The sequence below is a fragment of the Calliphora vicina genome, chromosome 2, assembly GCF_958450345.1.
Source record: "Calliphora vicina chromosome 2, idCalVici1.1, whole genome shotgun sequence".
Taxonomy (NCBI): Eukaryota; Metazoa; Arthropoda; class Insecta; order Diptera; family Calliphoridae; genus Calliphora; species Calliphora vicina.
The window spans coordinates 112,181,976-112,195,022 of NC_088781.1; positions in this window are offsets into that span (position 1 = coordinate 112,181,976).

The window sequence follows — 13,047 nt, forward strand, 5'->3', positions numbered from 1 at the left end:
TGACCAAGTTTGCCCAACTGTATCGCTTGCTGTGTTAAAACTATGCACCAACGCAAACCATTTTCTAAAAGCTTAGATCTATCTCTATTAATGTTCCAAATATCCAAAAAAATGCATTACTTGTTCAAAAAATAAATCTGTAACTTCTAAACCGATTTCAACAAAATTTCTCACGGATATAGAGGAATTGTTGACAAGTTTGAGTTTTGAATTTGAGTTTAAAATACCAAGGAAGTGCCGAACCATGATGCCCCAAAATGGGGAACCTATAAGGAGCCGCAGAACAAAAACTGGTTTCTTCCTCTTTCTCATCCTCTTCTAAACTCTTAATTTTCATTTGTTCCTTCTTTTTCTTACAAAATCTTTGTATTTGTTTTCCGTTATGTTCGGTTGTGTTATAGCTGTTGATTTATTCACTACTGCACTGCTTCGATGTTCTGCTCGGTCATCTCTTCTTGATGCATCATACCTTTTGTTCTTGACAAATTTTAGTTTTACTTCTTCCTCTTCATCTTTGATCATTTCTACATTTGTTGTTGTCAATTCGACTGCATTTGCTAACTCTAATGTCATTTCAAAGTTGTCTAATTTGCCCTCACTTAAGAGTTTTTGGTGTATCTTTTCGTCACCAACTCCACAAACAAATTGAATTATCAATGCTCTATTTAAAAAATTGCCGAATTCACAATACTGCACAGAGAAAACAGATTCGTGATAGCAACCGAATTTGTAGCCAATCGAATGATTCTACCTTAGTGACCGAATTTTACAGTTGTGGCTACAAAATTTTAAAAGGGGTAACAAAAGTCTGGTTGCTTTAACCGAAATTCTTCCTTGTCAACTGACTTTCTGTTAATAGAACCGAAAAATTCTATGCGTGCAACCGAATCATTCGATTGGCAACAAATTCGGTTGCTATCACGAATCTGTTTTCTCTGTGTGTGCTTGTTGTTTAAGGTCTATTACAAAATCTGGCAAATTCTGACCAATTGTTCTATTGGTTTTGAAGAATTTATAGCACTCAGCAATAATGTTTCTTTTCGGTTTTAAATGATTTTGCAATTTAGCAACCAATTCTGTGTATGAAAAGTAGTCTTCCGTTTTAGGAGAAGTTAGGGAAACAATAATTTTATATAACTCGGCTCCACCAAAGCTGCATAAAAATCCGATCTCTTCTGAATCTTTAACCGCATTCAATTTAAACAAGTGATCAAGTCTTCGAACGTATAAACTAAAATCATCTCCTAATATAAAAGGGTCAGCCGTACCGATAAACTTTGCCATGTTGACTTCTTCATTAACACTTTCGTCTTTATTTTTCTCGTCTTTCACCATTAAGGTTTTCTTTCATCCTCGTCGCCAATGTTACAATTGAAACAAACGTGTTCAAGTTCGCTGAAAGACTGATTTATTAGGCTAATATTAAGTTGTACTTATAATAGTGTAACTAAGAGAGTTTACATAATTAAGAGAGCTTAACAATTAAAATAACTTAAATAGTAAATACATATCAGGTACTTTTTTGGAAATTTAAAAATTTTGGGAAATTGATTTTTTCTAGAAGATTTCAGCCCAAATATTATAAAAATACCAAAAAAATCAATTTTTTAAAAAAAATCGAAAAAGTACTTTTTGTTCTGCGGCTCCTCCTATGATATATACATTTAAAAATGATGCCAAATTTTTGTTCTCGATTCGATTTAGAAGATTTTTATATATAGAATCTACTAGAAGACATCTATATATTATCTCTTATATTTTACGTGTTATTCGCATTTGAAAATTATAATTTTAGTTTTTTTTACCTACCTGTCTGCTTTTTACCTAATAATGGATTCAAATCTTTCCGAATTTTATTGAAATGTTATTTAATTAATAATCTATAAATTTGACTGGTGGAAAAGATAAGATACACATATTATTATCAGCGTATAGGAAATTGTGTCTTCTTTTCAAAAATTTATAAAATTTTTATGAATTAAAAAATTAATGGAATACTTTTTTTCAAAAGTATGGGAATAAAAAATCTTTGTTGATTTTTTTAGAATATATAAAAATGCAATAAAAGTTTTGTTTTTGACGAAATTTTCAGCTTGTATAGACATTTTTGATTAAAATTCAAAAGCAGAAATGAAATAAAAGAATATTTTTGGACAATCCCACAATTTCCAAAAAAACTTTTAAAAAATCCTACCTATTCTTGAGCTAGAAATTCCCTTTGCAAAATATTTAGGAACACTTTGTTTCATGCAAAAGAGGTTTCGATTATTTGAAAGCAGCTATGCGATTAGAGAAAATTCGGCATAAATTTTAAATTTACATAAAAAATAGGTCTACTTCGTAAGGCTCTGGACCTGTCAGTAATACAAAATTTGAAATTAATTTTTTTCTATAGTACTTCCCAAAAAGTTGTCTTTCGGAAAAATATGAACACATAATTTATTTTGGATTTATTTTTTTTATAATTGAACATTAACGTAGATACTTTTTTCGAATAAAATTTTTGAAAAAAACTACTTTTTTATTTTTTTTAAATTTGAATGCATGTAACTTTTGACCCATTTCTGACATCAAAGGGTTAAAAATTGCGAGATTTTCATACAAAAATTTGAAAATTGTTTTCAATTCATGTTTCTGAATTATATTTTGTTTGCCATTAAATAAAGTCATGAACCAATCATAGTTGGTTTACCGGTTATGCGAATATGTTGGTATGTATAGCTAATAGCCCTGAAAATATAGACTATTGTACAGCATTACTCTTCCTTGATAGACGCTTTTCTGTATCGACTGTGGGCGGGTGCGCAAGCAATCTGAATGATCTGTAAAATCTGTCATGATGAAGATAAGGAGGAAACTGTAGAATACCTTTTCTGTCATTGCTTTGACTTATCGGGGACACGGACTGCGAGGGTGGATAATTGGAAGATGTATTCGTTTATTCGTGCATCGGGTTAGTTCGGCACCGAGTGCCACACCAATACGTACAGGACCTGCTTTTAGGATATGAACATGATCCTTTAGACTACCATAAAGGGACCACTTGCAGTAGCTGACTTGGGTCCTTGAATTACCCAAGTCAGCTACTGCAAGTGGCTGAGTCTATAACCTAACCTAAGGTTCTGAATAGTGGACATATACTAGAAACTTAAAAAAGGAAAAATTTAGTTTCCAAATATTTCTATAAATACATCCAAATATTTCTATAAATTCAAATATGCCCTTATTTTTAACATTTAACACCAATATTTAACATATTTAGAGCTTTTGAGTATTTTTTTTTCCATAAATAGTTGGTATCGTTGTCTAGATTGCTGCATGAATGTCGGTTTACTCTTACTGAAATAGCTAGACAACTGACCTGAAGTTATCCTTGGTACCGTGTCATGCAGACATACCTTGTAATAATGTTGCGTATGAACTGTTTAAAACTACGATGGCTAAGTGTTGGGCATCGTATCTTCAATGGCCACATTATTGCCTAGACGAGGGATCTATCATGGAATAGTTTACGGTAAACTGGTCAGATTATTTGTTATGACAAATTTTGTAGCCAATCTAATGATTCGATTATATATACAGATTTTTTCGGTTTTAGCTAAAGAAATTCAGTTGAGAAAGAAGAATTATGATTGAAATATCAGAATTTTTGTCACCCAAACTTAAATTTTCCAAATCTAGACGACCTAAGAGATAAATTGGGGATGGATATTCGGAAAATGGATAGTACTTTTGCATGAATCATAAAAAATATATTTCGTTCATGTGGACGTTGACGTGAACGGAAATGGAATACATTGTCATCCATGTAACTTTTACTACATTGTCAAGAATGTGGTGGAATTAAGTATTATTTTATACTTAGTTATCACTGTTACTTTACGCTCATGTTCGAAAATGACTTTAATTATTGGCGATATTGCAATAGTTATTCGATGCATGTACCTCAGTGATGAGTTAGCTTAGCCGTTTTGAGTTGGATATAAACATACATCATTAAGTTAATTGATATTAAGAACATACAAATTTAAGCTAAGACATTGATAAATATTAATAAAATTATGACATTAATTTAAAAACTAGTGGGGTATGTTCTTACTTCCTTCCATGCATCGATCAAAATCGATTATTGTATTATAAAATATCAAACAGCAGCATAGTGTACATGACAGTAATGTCATGTTAAAAGAAACAACTTAAAAAATAATTTATTTTTATCCTTTGCTTATGATATACGTACATTTTTTGGCACTTATGCTTGAAAAAAGTATGTAAACGAAAATATTTTTACAATAATATGAAATATTTGCAAACAGTTTAAAAATTTATTTTATCTGTTACAGATAAAAGTTCCTCCTTTAACACCCTTTATAATATCTTTGTTTTGTTTTCAAGGGGTGTTTATTTTTTTACAACTTTCTAGAATGCAATCAATCTTCAAGTGACGCCATAATATTGATGTTTCATTTTATTTTTTTTGTTTCACACTCGTATGTGTGTACGTCTATGGATCCCATTTGCAAACATGATAATATAAATAAATATTTTTGAAGTTTGTTTATTTAGGTAGAGAAATCCCTTTTTAGCATATTTCACATTTTATATCCTGCGGCTGTTTTATTATTGCTATTGTTGTTTCTATATTTACCATATTATTAACATTTTACGTCATGTTTGATTGTTTTGTTGGGAGTGTAAAATAATGGAAAGATGACAAGACGCTGCTTAAAGAAATGCCAAACAAATAATAATATCCGGTGTTGACAGCTTTCAAAGTGGGTTTGTTGTTACAATTTTGCGATTATAAACAGTGTATGTATAATCAAATGTAAATGAAAAAAGAAATTGAATATGAATTGAAGAGATGGTCTATAAACGAGGAAGGTATAATGTAATAAAGTTTTAGTAGGATGAGTTGATGTAACATTTTGGATTAAAAATATTTCTTAAATATGATGTATATGTGATGGTGGTTTGTTTTAAGTATTGTTCCCTATAGATGAACTTTGGTAGGCCAGAACCAGTTCAATTTGCTGCTATCTTTCTGAAAGCATACACAGAGATAACGTACAACAATATCCCGATTAGGGTCACTAATTTGGACCCGAGAAATGAGATGCATACCGAAGCACGATTTTCCATAATTTGTATTGATTTCCGTTTAATTGCTTCCGAAATTCATAATTTTAGCTGAAAATAGATTTTTCAATAAAAACATACATTTGTACAAACATTTTCATATTAACGACACAAATCAAAGTACTAACAACGCAACTTCGAAGTCATGGGATGTAAACTGAAACAAAACTGACGCAAATCGAATCATTCGTTTGGTGACAAACTCGGTTGTCATAGTGAAACTGTTTTCTCGATGAACTAATAACTCGAGATCAAAGCCATTTTTATAGCCAATTTTCCTTACACGAACAAAATCCATTTCATTGGACGATAGGTTAGGTTCCACTGGCAGCCACTCTTCAAGCAGGGTCCATTCAAAAGTTGATCTCTTTGTGATATCCAAGAGTAAACAGCAAGTATCCTGTTCGACACTCGTAGTTTCCAAATTGATCCATGAAGATTCTATGATGAAGGAATGGATGAGTTTCTGCTTCATCCTCGATAGCTCTTCTAGACACGAGAGGAGGATGGTTCCAAATATGCGCTCCCCCATGCTGGACAGAATGTCAGAATATGTGGGCCACAGTCTCCTCCTCTTTTTCATTATGACAGCTTCTGTAGTAAACCGCAGGCCTATTTTCCTAGTATGTGTTCCAATTAGACTGCGTCCTGTAATGATAGAAACAAATAGCATTACTTTCTCACGACGGAATCCTGTAAGTAGATTTGCAGCATCATATACGGTTCAGGTTGAACTCGCAATAACACAGGTGCATTTTTTGGACCACCAGTTCTGTGCAGTATCATATAGTTTCTGCTGAATAATCGCATTGCAAGTAAAATACAAGAAAATTCGTCGATCGCCCTTCTGGTCAATGCATGATACAAATGTGCTTTTAAAAATCAAGGTAAGTCACAAAAACTAGCTTTGGTCCATCCATATTCTTCTACCTTTCACTAACCTACAGTATCTTGAGACACATTTGATCTATTAGCTTCAAGTGCTGCAGAAATCCTTTGTTGATATCTATATATAGTACTAAACGCGTTTTTTTACCTTTAATGTGACAGTTCAAGACTTTTTTTAAATCCCCCTTAATTAACTTTCTCTCTCCGACCAACATTGTATTTACCATGATAAAAATATAGAAGGTAGTTTCAATCAAAATTTTTTTTTTCAAATAAGGTTTTTTGAAGTTTCCTTATTTTGTGAGCATTATAAAAAGCGTTGCCACATTCCTAAAAATGATTTTTATTTTAGAGAAATTGTTTACAAAAAATGTGTAATTTATAATTTAGTATTTAAATAAAAATCTATTAAGTATGTTGTGTTGGAAGTTAATGTATTAACTGAAATATTGCTTTTAAGGAAATGGTCGGAGCACACCATTGGCTCTTTTGGCAAATCTTCTTCGCAAGTTTTACATACATCCAGCCACTGTTGTCGTTTGTTAGGTAATGTAGGGACTTTAAAAAAATTTACATTTGAATTTTTGCAAAAATATTTGGTATTTTCACAGTTGGGGAAAATGCAACTCATGTTTGTTAAATCTTAAAATAATGTTCACAAATTAGCTTTGAAATATTTGAAAATGAAAATCTTACCTTTGATCCCAATTTGATAGTAAATATTTTTTATATTTTTTTTAATATTTTTTTTAATATTTTTCAAATTAATGGAAATTATGTATTAATTTTTTCACAAACTTCAAAGAATATATGGGAAAATTTTTAATTAATATGGTATTACTATTTTAACGAAAACGTCAAAATCCTTAAGCATGTCAGACGTAGAATTTTAAAAAATAAAGAGAGAATGAAACTACCTTCTATTTTTCTACTATGGTATTTACTAACTTTCTTGTACCAAGAAAAAAAATAAATAATCAAATCAAATTAACTGAATATACAGTACTTACTTGTTCATGTCAAATAAACCTGACAACTAAAGTGTCATGAGTCATGACACTCGCAATTATAATAAAGACGATTTGGAATGGCATGAAACTAGAAGAAGTGGTAGAGAGCAAAATTAAAACATGATGATTTTTTTTTGTTTGCCTTATTGAACACTTAACTCAATTTTGTTTAACTTTTTTGTTAGCTGCTGCTGATGTAGCTGCCTTCTACAAAGTTGTTGAAAAATAAATGCTAAAATACCACAACATTGTTTGGAGAACAATCAAATTTGCCAAAAGCAAATAATCAACATTATAAAAATGAAACACAGCGTGAAAATGAAAGAGAAAAGGAGAAAAATCAGAAGAAGAAGAAAAAAAAATCAACTTCAAGTTAACATTTCAACAGCTAAAATAGAGATTTATTGTAAGGAAAGTTTCGTAGGAGAGCGATTCTCAAAATTAGCAATTAATTTTCAATTTACTATGTTATTTCAAAGTATAGTTAGTAGAACAGAAATTAAAATGCTATGGAACTCCCTTATATTGTGACAGACAGTAATCCTCTATTTCTATTCAAAAGAGCTTCTTTTGAACAAAAATATCTAAACAAAAAAACAATATTTTACTTTAGTTTTTATTATCTATGGAACTCCCCCAATATTATTCCAAATATAAAATATGTACTTACCAGCATTGAGGCTATAATGTTCAAAGTTCAATTGGCAAATAAAGACTTAAGAGTTCATTATAAAGAACAAGCATATAAAGGTTGTCAGACCAAAACTGAAGTACACAAATATTCTTAACAAATTCTCTTTTCAACATTATTGGCGAGTCTTGCTCAGAACTTTAACCATAGAGAAACATAGAGCGGAAACTAGAAGAAAAAAAGTTACTCAAAATAATCACACATACGAGTGTTGTTTTTGTTTTCACATAGTTTTTTCTACTAATACATTCTCACCACTTAGGTTTCTGACAACTGAGTTGGGTCTTTGACAGTAGAGTTTCAGCTCTATGTCTATGCTCTATGACTTTAACCATTAAGAGAGCTTCAACATCAATCTGAAAGAGAAGTAACAATAAATCTAACAGCCATACCCCAATAAAACTTTGGGAATTGTTTATTTGTCAAAAATTCTCATGTCCATATAATTTGTATGAAGCATATTGAAAAACGCAGCGGAAATGCTTTAAAATTTTGTTCAATTTTTTGATTTTGTTTTAAATTTGTTTAACGCTTGAGGCTTTTATTTAGGTAAGGCCGTAAGAAATTGCTGTGTTGTTGTTGTAGCTGTCAATTGCATTTAATTGTTGCCTCTCTCACACATTTCATTCTTTCAATATTATATTGAAGTTTAACTTATTTTGTGTTTTTTTTTTAATTTTCTATTCATGTAAATAAAACTTGACAGCTTTTAAAAACCAAAACCACCCTCTATAAATATATGTATGTACTTATATAAAATAAAACTATGAAAATAAAACATCAACCACCATGATTTGACATTTAATTGAAAAATTTTTACACTCATCATCATTATATGAACCCACACAAACACCCACTTCGCCACTTGTAAGTACAATTATTTACAGAGCATAATAAAACTTTGAGTAGTTACAGCTGGAAGGATGTATAATAAAGTTAAATCCAATGATTTCTTGCTTGATTTTCTATGCCTGTCAAGCCGAAATGCAAATAGTTAAATTAGGGTGACCTTATCAACAAAAATTTCTAAAGACATTTGTGTTTTAGCTACATTACTTTAAGGTATGGCCTTCTTAGACTTGATTCAAAAACCACATTTTACTAAAGTTTTGTTTTTTCTGTTATGCAAACATCGTTGCAACTATATTGACTGGTAGCTTGGGTATTGATGAAAGTACTTTCTAGTTTCAGTTATTTTGTAATAATATATCGGAAGAGTTTTAATGTGGAGTATCATAATATCCAAGTAATTCCATAAGGTAAATTTTCTTATACCCAACATCGAAATAATCGAAAACCTGGGGGTACAGAAAAAAAGGTCAAAAATTTCTTCAGACATGCGGACCCATTGAAGAACGCTATAAATTCAAAAGCATTCATTCGTTGATCGATCTAGCTATGTGCGTTAGTTGTTGAGACGATAGGCCCTTGAGATAAGAACGTAGGGTAACAAATTCTCCAAATGCTCTTTGTTTATCAGAAATGTCAAAAGGTCAAATATTTCTTCAGACATGCGGACCTATTGAAGAACACTATAAATTCAAAAGCATTCATTCGCTGATCGCTGCAATATGCTGGACATTGTATGGTAATAAAGTGGAATTGCCTAGAGCTAAAAAAATGTAATTAATGAATACTAATATCCAAATTTGCTATCGAAGGTAAAATAATAGAGATATTAGTAATTATTAGTTAAATTTGAACTACTTTTTTCATGGTAAATTTTTGGGGTACTTTAAAATAAAATTCTTAATAAATGCGAAATTAACCTTAAGCTATCTTTTTTTGTGTCTTATTTCAGACTTTCTGGTTGAATTTTCCATTTTAGTGTATTCAGGGACTTATAGTAAAATTTCACGGAAAATATTTTTTCGGAACATTTTAACCCCTTAAATCATTGTTTTAATGGTGTTATTTGCTCTTTTTTAAAAGAAGGACAAAAAAGACCCATACCTTGACGATTTAGAGGGTTAACATATTCTACAAAAATGTTCTCCGTAACATTTTATATAAATTTGCTGGACATATTTTATACCTAAAATGTAAGGATCACATGGTTTCTTATGTCGATTAACAATAAGAATGTGCCAGAGTTGGGAAACTTTTACCCCCCCTCAAATGAAATTCAGATGTAAACTTTCAAAACGCCGATACACGTGTCTATTTTTTTTGTCTCCTCTATCAAAATTTATTGACCGGACCTTGCAATTTTAAAAAAAAAAATGATTTTGTTGTATAGTGTAATAAGTTATCAGCTTTAAATTCGACACAAATAATCCTAATGGGTGTATGACTTAAATATGCGACATTTTTTCAAATTTTTATCCTTTATTTTGAAATATTTGTACAATATAAATTTATGGAAAGCTTTTGCCATTGTTAGCTATGGCTTTTTTCCATCTTTCTGGCAACTTATGGATTCCAAGCCAAAAGAACTGCTCATATTTTGAGGCCAAGAGCGAAACAAGCCAATATCTGATACTCAGTTCTAAGGTGAAGCGTATCACAGAGAACGCTCTCTCTGGGATACGGATCGATCGATAGAAATAGTAGTCGGACGGGGCATGGTCTGGGCTATAAAGCGGATGAGGCAAAAATTCCCAACCACTGCTTTCTCGCATCCATACAATAATGTTGACTTCACGTTGGAATTGAATATGCTGATTTTCGTGTTCCTATCTGCTTGTTTAGCTTCCGGTGGAGTCTTCTGTTGCGGTCCTCATCACTACATCAAGAACAATGTTGAACAGCAGAGGTGACATGACGCATCCTTGCCGTACCCCTGCATTTACGTTAATCCTGTTGCCGAGATTTTTCTCATGAAGTACTCTACAAGTAGAGCCATTGTATAAGCTTCTTATAAGAGAAATTAGTTTTGGCGGGGCGCATTTGCATTCAAGTGCCTTCCACTTTGATAAGCGAGCTTATCAAATGCCTTTTTAAAGTCTATAAATGCGATATATGTAAAAGGGAGATCTTCACTCCACATACTGTTCAATGATTACCCTTAGGGTGTTTATTTGAGGAGCTAACATGTGCGGTAAAGTTCCCCATCACAATCTTTATGTCGCCGTGATGGACAGACGACGAACCCGGAGTTGACTGCAGAACTCTTCTTTGACGCTAACTTCAGACATTTCTGTGGGTGCGTAGCACTGTATGAAAGTGAGCTTTCGGGATCTGGCTCGGAATCTAGCTGTAATAATTCTGTCGCTGTGCGGATTCCATTCGATAAGTGAATCGGATGCTACTTTTGATAAGAGAATTACTATTCCGCTGGACCATTGTTCAGACGTTTGCTTTCTTGAGTATAAGAAAGTAAGTCCTTTCGAGGTTTTAATTTCGCCAGATTCAGGCCATCGGGTTTTGCTCAACCCTAATATTCAAGAACTCATTACACAGTTGATTAAGCCTGGAATGTTCATATTTCAATATGGTACATTATTAATTTGTAAATAATTGATTTATCGTATTTCAATATAATTTTACTAATATAATGAACTTTATTGAATTAATATGACGCGTTCTTATTTTTAAGTTGCAGTGTACCACTTCCAAATTTTTTGAATTTTTAAATACAAAATTTTAAGTTTCTTAAATTTTTAAATTTCAAATTTTATTTACAATTTTTAGCATTAAAACATGCCAACAGCACAAAGTATACAGAGGCGTCACGAGACAGAAAATAATATAGTTCTATATTTGTTTCATTTTTAGTAACTGCCCTTTTCATTTTGTTTTAGTCTTAATTTTCTGCCGCAATAATTCAATTTCTTTCCGATTTAGTTTGATGCAATCATTTATTTTTGTAATATTTCACTTTTAATTGCCATTGTACATGTGGAGTTTTATTTTGCAAATGTAAAAAAAAACCAAGAATTTTGTTGCTTTAAATTTACACGTAAACAATACACACATTTTTATAATTTTCCATTTTAAAAAATTTTGTGCCACAGACTACGAAAAAATTGTCTTACAAATTTATTTGTTTGTTTTGTTCACATTTCTTTGTCTACCAAATTCGTGTCGTATATAGCGTTTTGCTTTAACACATCACTGATATTGTAGTACAAAATATATTGCTATCTCTTTTTATGAGAACTGCCCTAACATCTGATTTGGCGTTTTTTAAACGTCAAATTTGACACTTCTGTATATTCTGTGCCAACAGTATAAACACATTATTATGAATTAATGTTTGATCCAACCATGTCAGTTCATTCTCCACTTAAACCTCGGAAATAATTTTCTTCCCCATCCAATCAACTATACCCCAACAAACTTTGTTAAATTATTCTGCCATTTTTGCCCTTTCTTACCATTAAATACATGCATTTTACACAAGTTTTGAAGTTTTTCTGTTTGCTTTTCAATACATATTTGAAAATATGCATTTGTATATGTTCTGACAAATACATACATGCACAGTTATGTAAGTATGTTTATAAGTGTGCGACTATAGCTGCCAACTAACAAGTAAATCGAGTGTCGATTAAGGTGGCATAACCGCAAGTATTTCCTTCCGTTTGAATACGTCTGCATAGTAAACGAGAATGTTGACAAGTTTAAACGATTGACAGCTTTTCACTTAACACACATACACATAGCCAAACTCACACACATACAAATAACTTTGATGGAAAATCTTGGTGTTCGATTGTAAGTGCATGCAGTGTGTGTTTGCATTTTGCAACATTGTTAAATTGTTGATGGATATAAAATTGATTCTTTAGTTAAACAACTAGATGCAAAACTTATTATAAAATTTTATAGAGAGGGTGGGGAAAACTTTATGAAATTATGTAAAACTTGTGTAAAATGCTGTTGTAATACCAACAGGTTAGGGAGATTGAAGCGGAAATGTAATATGCATTGTATAAGAAGAAGCCTACAAGTGTGAGGTATTTTTAAAATGCCATTTATATGCCCTAAAGAAAAAAATGCATTAATCATAAGATATGTATTACAATGTAAAAGTCAGTAAAGGAAAGTTGTTTCTACAAACTTAGATGAGCCAAAGTAAATTGCTTAAATACATATATTTAAAAGTCTGGCAGCACTGGTCCAAATCTCTTTCTCAGTCGATTAAACGACCTCCACCTAACCTATGGTTGCCAGCCTGGCTGGACTTGGCTGGATTGTCCAGCTTTTTTGATGCCTGTCCAGTTTCAAGCTAAAATATCATTTGTCCAGCTAAATAGAAATTTTCGACAATAATATCTATATTATTTATTACTTCAAATTTACTTACTACTAATTAGTACACAGTAATAACTTGTGGAAAAAAGTGTATGTATTATTTGAAGGAAGGAAAAAATA